At 42.5% G+C, this 8,921-nt stretch overlaps 1 pseudogene; it reads left to right on the forward strand.

Moving 5' to 3' along the window:
• The first annotated feature begins 7,146 nt into the window (after window positions 1-7,146).
• Window positions 7,147-8,921, forward strand: part of LOC137971740 (uncharacterized) — a 2,836-nt pseudogene continuing 1,061 nt past the window's right edge.

Consider the following 8,921-nt stretch of genomic DNA (forward strand, 5'->3'; position numbering starts at 1 on the left):
TGTTTATAATGACGAGGAGTTGCTGAAATCCTTTAAATGGTCAGCAGAAAAGTGTGAAGCGCCAGTGAAGGATACAATCCAAAATGTTATTGACAAAGTCTATAATGATATGCTACATAAACTGTGCAACACAAGAACAAAAGAATTCTTCAGATCTGGATCTAGATCTGGTAAAGTTGTAGAAGCTGATCAGTCATTGAGAGATAATCTCAAAACATTCAGTATTGCCAAAAAAAGGTAGATATATTTACTAGTATGTACATTTATTTTTTTTCTCAAGCATCTGAGCGGGCCGGAATCCTAAATCCTCGAATTTGAATGGCTAATCACGCGCTCGTGACCGGTCCAGCTGCTTACGATTCTGCCCACGGGCTTCCCAATAGGGCGGATTTTTTCCCCGCTGTACATAAATTTCGCTCCTAAAAGTTAGCGGTAATCGTCATCTTTTGCCTGTTTTACACTTCCATCGACGAAAAGTCAACGCAGGTTTATCGCTGCTCACTTTAAAATGGCAAGGCAAGTCACTGTAAGTAAATTCAATTGAGTTTTTTAAAGTTGTGAGAGTTTGCTTGATTGTGTGCAGCCGTGCATGTGGCGCTGTAATGGCGGGGAATCCTGTGTTTCTCTCGCCGTAAAATTTGAGTCAATTTCAACTAATATAAAGTAAATCGAGAAATATTTGTTCTTTAATTCATTTTTCCTTTTCTAGTATCTGAGTTACTCGTTCGTTGCGAAGATTTTTTACAAATCGTTAGTAGACGGCGCGCCACCCGATTCAATGACAAAGTTGCGTAAACAAATCCATTTGTAATCGGCTGCAAAACCAATTTACTGCAGGAAAAAAATAAACATGTTTCTTGCCGGCTGGGAGGTCCGTATGATGAAAAACTGTGACCTCCCAGCCGGCAAATAACATATATGTACTAATCAAAACTACCTCTCCCAGACAGCGGGGGTTGGGGGGGAGTACTTCCATGCGGTACCTAACTTCCCACAACAGTGAGTACTGTAGCTTAATCTGTCTTGGTCACAAGCTAGAGACTGTTGCTTCCGCGGTTTGTGCCACAGCTTACACTTTACCGCGTCGTAATCCGCTAAGGCAGGGCACATCCCAAAACCAGATTCAATTTGTAACTAATTAACTATCACACTTTTTACTGCCGCCTTGTCTCGTAAATCAATTGTTCCTTCTTCGAATGTTTGATTAATAAAAAATTGGAACTTGTAATGTCCGGTTGGGCCAAACAGCAGCCGGACTGGTTGGAAACTTCCCAGCTGTTCCGTGTAGCTTTTTCCCTTTCTAGGATAAACACTGACAACTACACAGCTTTTGTGACCCGCAATTGCTTCTAAATCGCAACGCAGGGAGCTGCCGAGACTCGAGATACATTCTTCAAGCCCTATCAACGTTGTCACCTCGTTGGATTTGTGCAGGTCTTCGACGGCTTTTTCCTGCAAACGCTCTTCGGCCTGCTTTCGTCCTTTGACTAAGACTCCTGTTTTAGTGCCTTTAAAGCAAGTCTACGACTTCGTCTTGGCTACGGACTTCTTCTTGGTGCCTTTTGGACCGGAGACCCAACAGAAACGGATGTATCCACGTTGGCATTGCCTCAATGGTTCGTTTAATCATCTCAGAAGACGGCGGATTTTCGCCAAAACCCAGGGTTGTTCCGCTTGAAGTACTTGGGATCGGATAATTATTTGCAATAATGCCGAAGTCTAAACGCCTGTATATTGCCTTTTGAAAAGGCATGATGAATATAAATATTCATCAGCCTTCCACGTGCGCCGTCATTTTCGCTTTCCACTAAGAACCTGAGAGCGAGGCAAGACTGCATGCGGACGTCTGGGAAGAAGACTTCCGCTAGAACAAAGACTTCTGCTCGTCTAAAAATAACTTTGGTGGACATGACATATCCCGGCCAACGACATGAGCCTCCCTCCCTGTCCTCTCATTTTCTCTTGTTTGGAATTTACAAAAGAAAAGCAGTGAACAGTCGTGAGGTTTCCATCAAAACAAGGTCATTTCTAGCCTCACTTTCATTAATAGGCCAGGTAACTGAGCGCACAATTGTAAAATGGTCTATTTTAAAATGGAAGGTTCTTTAACCCATTGACTCCCAGGGGTTCCCCATTGACGAGTTTAGGCCGGTTTGAGTGTCAAAGGGTAATAATACTCACGGTGTTTTACTGTATATGAAGTTCACACAATTGAACCGTGAAATAGAATGTAACGATTGCGCGGCAACTTGAGCACTGAGCTGCAAAGGAAACGGGAAAAATCCAGTCTTGAAAAGGATTCGTCTCCCATGGCCGTGCAGTTTCGCTGCGCTTGCTCCATCAACTGAGCTATCAGCAATGCCAAATATTTTTGTTGGTTAGTTCTACCAATTATGCTAATTAAAACGACTTGCTCTTTTTGCAACTTTCATCCGGAGAGTTTTGAAACAAATACCGGAACGGGTCATTTTTAACCGAAGTCCTCTAGAAACCAGCTTACCTTGACCTTCAAAGAGTTTAAAATTAGCTTTCTACCCAGATCCTTTCTAATTTTGTGCTTGACACGTATGAGTCAAACAAGGTAGGGAAGTTTAAAACAATGAGCTACTTTGTATCGGGTCGTAACGACATCAGTATTACTGTTAGCAAAGACGAATGCGAATAACACTATGGTAAACTGAGTTAGTATCTCTCATCCTTGTAGATGGAAGCCCTGGGTGATTACAATCCCTTTTTTGAGAACGTCTAATTTTGGAGCTGAGGCTGGACGTTCTTATATTTTGCGATTTGAGCCCGAAAATTATGTCACATGTTCTTACAGCGGTTATCAGTTACACGCACCCCTTATTCACATTTCGAAAGTAAAATTTAGGTGGACGTCAATCAAATGTTTCCATGACGATACTCCTGTTTTCTTGTGGCGGCGGTTGAATTCGTTATGAAAACATTTGATTGACGTCCACCTAAATTTTATTTTTGAATGTGAAAAAATGTCGTTAAGGGGCGCGTGTCACTGACAACCGCTGTAAAGTTTTACGTAGAGAAATTAACGTAAGCAAAGTAACATGACGTTTCGACGACTTCATGTCATCATTGCCGAATGAATAAATTAAAAATAACGGCAAGGCATATTTATAGTACTTAGGATGTGAGAAAAAATAAAATTACCAAACGTTACCATGAAAACATCATGTATAAAGTTTCGCTTGCGTGTTCAGTTTCGGTCTTTTGTTTTTGATCAAGACCATTTCAAATATCAAGCAATCGAGTTTGCCACGGCATTTCTTGAGGACTTCAAAGTTCTTTATTAAATTGTTAGGTGTTAAGGCAACGAAGTCCACAACGTGGACACAATCCTCCGAACAATTTGCCAGCAATGTCATCTTGGAAGAGCTCCGTCACAAATCACAGCAGAACAACATCTTAAAGAAAGAGATCAGCGAAATCTAAAGCGAAATTCTTCAGAAATGTTCCGCTTTTCGCTTCTTGCAATTGTGTATTCTGAAGACGATGGCGATGTTACGCAAGCAAGCCTGTCAGCAAATGGCGGATAATCAGTCATCATAAATTGCCCAGCTACTCTACAGGCATGTGGACGTAGATGAACACATTCAGAACATCTCTTCTTACAATCTCACTTTCTTCGACAAACTCGTTCTCTGACGCGGTCTGCAACTTTCTATTCTTGAACCTCGCATTTCTGCAATCGACAACATTTGAGAGAGTGTTTTGGAAAACTTGAACCCAAATTAAGCTTTCCGACGACAAACAAGAGCTAGCCGCAGCGACCCTGCGTTCAATTGCTTTGAATTACATCGAGAGAAAAGGCCCAAAACCACCGAAGTCGCTGGTACGATCAATCCAAAAGCTTAAGAAACGAGATGACATAGTAATTACCAAACCAGATAAGGGCTCGGGCGTCGTCGTTACGGACAAGTTGGAGTACATTCGACAACCTGACAAAATTCCGACCCGTTCGCCTGCAAAAGCCAACCACAAGAGGAATACCACCAAAGTATTATCATCCGCTTCTGGTGAAAGAAAAACATCTGGAATCAGTCAAGCGCAAAATTCTGCCTAAAGAAATGGCAGACTGTCAGAAGGGATTTCGCCTGGCCCACTGGCCTTCCCAAAACGCATAAAACAACTCTCGCGATGCGGCCGATACTCTCAGCATCTGGTACTTACAATTACGCTCTCGCAAAGTGGCTAGATGAAAAACTGAAACCATTCCGACTAACGAGTATACCATCTCGACCTGCACAAATGATTTATTGTCTCCTCCGACGTCACCGCTCTCTTCACAAATGTACCTTTTGACGAAACGATCCATATTCTAGCCAATAAAGCCTTCAAAGACCATTGGTTCAACAAGACTCACAACATGAACATCAGCAAAGACGACCTGATAGAGTTACTAAGCGTTGCCGGTTGCCACAAAAAACCAGCTATTTCAATTTAATGGAAACTTGTACGAACAAGTCGATGGGGTCGTGATGGGATCACCATTAGGTCCACTTATGGCAAATGCATTTATATGGAAACCAGGCTTAAAAGGAGACATAAGCCGCTCACTACATAACAGTGTGCCAAATGTTGAATAATGATCTGTTTAATATATTCATAGTTATTAGCTCTTATCTCTGATGTATCATAATTTGCACAAGAAATCTAGTAACACCAACAGAAGAGAAGATTTAGAGTCATGCTGACCGGATCGGTGATGTCGCTGTCGAAATAACAAAGTGAAAAGATGTCGCTTTGTCGAAGTTAAAAATGGATTTGCCGCTGTCGCAAATTGTTGTCGGTGTTTTGGAACAAGATTGTTGCTACACTTTTTCGCAAGTTTGGAGCGATGTCGGCTGTCGCCAAAACCCTTGGAAGGCCTCAAAGGGGGTTTGACTGATAGGTAATACCCCTTAACGGTTTTCACCGTAAAGATATATATGCCCTTCGTAGCCTTGCTTTGCATAAGGCTCTTTCTTCGCGGTCTTCATCTCAAATGACTTGATAAAAAAACAACCGATTTTCCACCGATTTCTTCATTTTCATATTTTATTTAGAAACAAAAAAAGAGAAAACATTCATTGATAAAGGCAATGAGTATGATTGCGTGATAACAGATGCTTCGACTGGGACGCAAAAATAACGAACGAAAGGCATTTACTGTTCTTGCGCCTTAGAAATTATTATTGTATTTTAAATACAATTAAAATCTAACTGATTATTAAGAAACAACCGATTTACCACCCCTTATGGTCAGCACTGGAGTACCCTCTTTTTCATTGTCCTTTATGTTGCCAATACTGTAAACGTCCTATTTCTTCACCTTCAAATTCCATTAAGAGAGAGAAAGAATTAAAGCAATAAGCAATAACGCCACGTGCAAATGGCGCAATAACAAATGCCTGGACTAGGACATAAAAAAAAGAAATGAAAACTTTACGCACAAAGATAATGAACTGACGTGCAAGTTCTTACCAACAGTTTAAATTCCTTCCCAAGCGCTGCCATATGATGAGTCGAATACTTCTCTGCCTTGATTGGACAGAAATGATGCATTGAAAAAAAGCCATAGCCAAATGAAAAAATGTTTCATAAATCCACCATTGCCATGACAATCGTTCGCTTCTTACAACTCCCGCTCACGCCATTTTTACATTTGATTCCATGATCTTCTCAGAATTCAGCTCGGTACTGCACAATCAGTGCCGTACTTTGGGGAAGAGTTGATCCTCTCTGCGTTTTTTTTAGCAGCAAAAAACAAAGTTAATAGAGGGAGACTAGTTATGAAATCCGGCGGACTTCATACGATTATAACAATAGGGGCACTCTGAAGTTGAAGGTACAAGTCACGTGATCGCGAACGTGCATTCAAAACAAGATGGCGGATGGAGTACACCATCTCTGGCTATGGGGAGACGATTTCAATGTTATTTTAGACATTTTAGAAGGTGATAAAGCAGTCGAACAGCAGTTTGTAGCAACAGCTATGTTCCGGACGATTTCACATAGTTTCAAGGCGACAAAACGGTAAACTTTCGAGACAATTCATTCTCAACAAACGACAACGACGTAATATAACGCAAACTCAAAACAGTACCAAGTCCATCACGTGTAACACAACGTGTCACGTGCCCGAGTTTTGGCGCGAACATCTGCCCCTCCCCTCGTGTTCGACGGCGGGGCTAGGCGGCGAACACTACCTCGCACTCTCAAGTAGACAAAGTTTAAAGACAGGTCGGGTGTAGGTACCGGTCTTGGTACGAACTTCGGCTGCTCTGCCTCTCCCGTCGTCCCCAGGGAGCGATCTTAGCACACGTCCTAACGGCCAACACCCACGAGGGGAGTTGCCGTCGACGACCAGTACAAGATCTCCTTCACAAACATTACGAGCATGGTTTACGGTCGTTTCGATACAAAGTCGTTTCGATACAAGTTGATTCGACACAAATTGAAGTCGTTTCGAGACATCATCAAAGTTGATTCGATACACGTAGAAAGTCAATTCGATTCAACTCAACATTTATGTTCTCAACCGTCAATTAGTGGTCTAACCGGCGAAAAAACTCCAATCCCGGTAAGCTAATGAAGATACTTCCAAGCGACCACAGTTATGTAAACACTTTCAACGATGTCTTCTTTTGATGGGCGGACAATTTGCGAGCACTGTGAGTCTCGCGTTTAAGTCTGAGCACCCATTTCAAATAACACAGATAAACAGCATTTAAGTATAAGCACCCTTTAGAACAGTCAGCTGTCAATAACTGTGTGACTCGCATGATGACTCGCATGGCTCGCTCTAGCCTGCGTTGCAAGCGTTCCGGTTCGATAAAAGAGCTTCGAAACGATTTTCCGCAAACTGGCCGCGCGAAAGTTGAGACAAGAGACTGAGTCTCTTGCCCCAACTTTCGCGCGGCAAATCGTTGCGAAGCTCTTCTTACCCCTCAGAAAACACGTGCATGAACTTAATAGAACCATGAATGAAACAATGTTAAAATGAATTTAATGTGATCGGATTGAATTAATTAAACTGCCTATTATGAGCATGATTACCGTATAAAAGGTGGGAAAAAAATTAACATGCATTCGATCATTGATCGCCGTACGAGACACATTTCCAGCAACGCAAACAACGAACCAAAAATGGAATCTATCTGCGACGGTGATTGCATCCAGTGTAGACAGCCTGTCCGAGAAAGACAGCAAGGTATTCAATGCGACGGTTGTCACAAATGGAATCATAGGACGTGTAACACAGGTAAGTGTCAACCAAACTTGTCTTCTTAACATGACATTAAGATCCGGCAACTTCGTGACTGCCTCTGCCTCGAAGGAAGATAACAAGTGCAAAACGCAGTATAGCTTAATTGGACTCCTTAAACAGGAGTACCTGTTGTTGCTTTGTGAACCTCACTAAAATGAAGTTTATTTCATTCAAATTGCATAAATACTTACTAAATAAGAAAACGACAGGATACATTCCGTAATTAACTTGTAGTTAGACGTTCAATGTAACATACACTTTTATCTTCTAATAGGAATTTCTCAAAAACAATACCGGGATGCTGTCCGGGCAGGTGCCAATATCCTTTGGTTTTGCCCAGTTTGTCAAGTAGCAGAGACGTCAACCTACATACTCGAATCAGAAGAGTTCAACCCGCCACTTAATTCTACGGCCGAGTCAACAATCTACGACCCACCGATCGCGACACAGGCAGCTGTTGACGAATGTTCAATCGAGTGGCCAATCTTGGAGGATCCCAATGAGAGTCAAATGGTAAGAAATCAGTTCAGTTCAATTAACTTGATTTAAACATCATCGCGCAGCATAGAGACAATCTTCGCGTATTTCTATATGTTTGAGGTCAATTGTAAACTCATAACTGCGAAGATCATAGCTTCACTTGATTATTTATTTTTTCTCACCTTAGGAATGGGATGCGGCGAGCGGTGAAGCAGAACTAAGTAGAAGTCCCCTTACTATCCATGGTGCTAGCGCTGAATCTTCCCTTGATGATCCCTCGGTGCACCAGCAGCAACCAGTTTACGATGACCGAGTCACCTACGAAATAGTCGATGAGAGTACTAAAAGAGGGAAACGGAAACTCGTCGACTCCAGAGGCTACACCTTCAGCGTCCAGCGTCGCCGATGTGGTGCGGTCGACTGGCAGTGTTCAGTCAGACCCAAAATGAACCCGTGCAAAGCCAAAGTACGACAACGCGGTGAGAGATTCGATCCAGGACCTCATGGCCACAACCATCCAGCACAAGTGGGGGCTGCTGTGGCTGCGAAAGTCATATCCCGTGTGAAATCCAAGGCGAAAGGGGATGTCTTTAGGCCAGCACCAGCCATTCTTGACGAGGTGAGTTTTCCATAATGTTTGCAAGATAATTTGTCATTTCCGCTGTAATTTCAATTCTAAAGATTCAGAAAAAAAACAACTGGTTTTCGGTCCAATGATTTCCCATACTGTTTTTAAGCACAGCAAAATCGAAAAATAAATGAGACACATGCTATTTATCTACTTTCACGTGGGTCTAATTTTAAAATTGCTTTTTCTTTTCTTTGTTATAGGTTTATCTAGAAGAATTAGGCAACGCGCCGTGCCCAGATCTACCCAAGCCTGAATACCTTGCCAGGCAAGCAAACCGGCTACGGCAGAAGTTGAGGCCAAATGATCCAACAGACCTGGAATTCGACCTGGAAGTGGATCATATCCCCAATGGTTCTAACAGTAAGCAGCCGCCGTCACCTAATTTTCGCCACAAACGAGCAGCTTCACCACATGTCCAAGTCCAAGTCATGGTACATCGATGGAACATTTAAGGTGTGTCGGCATCCTTTCACACAACTTCTGTCGATAAACGCGTTTGTGAGGAAAGAAGACCACGTGAAGCAAGTACCTCTTCTGTTCGCG

The sequence above is a fragment of the Montipora foliosa genome, chromosome 9 (genome assembly GCF_036669935.1).
Source record: "Montipora foliosa isolate CH-2021 chromosome 9, ASM3666993v2, whole genome shotgun sequence".
Classification (NCBI taxonomy): Eukaryota; Metazoa; Cnidaria; class Anthozoa; order Scleractinia; family Acroporidae; genus Montipora; species Montipora foliosa.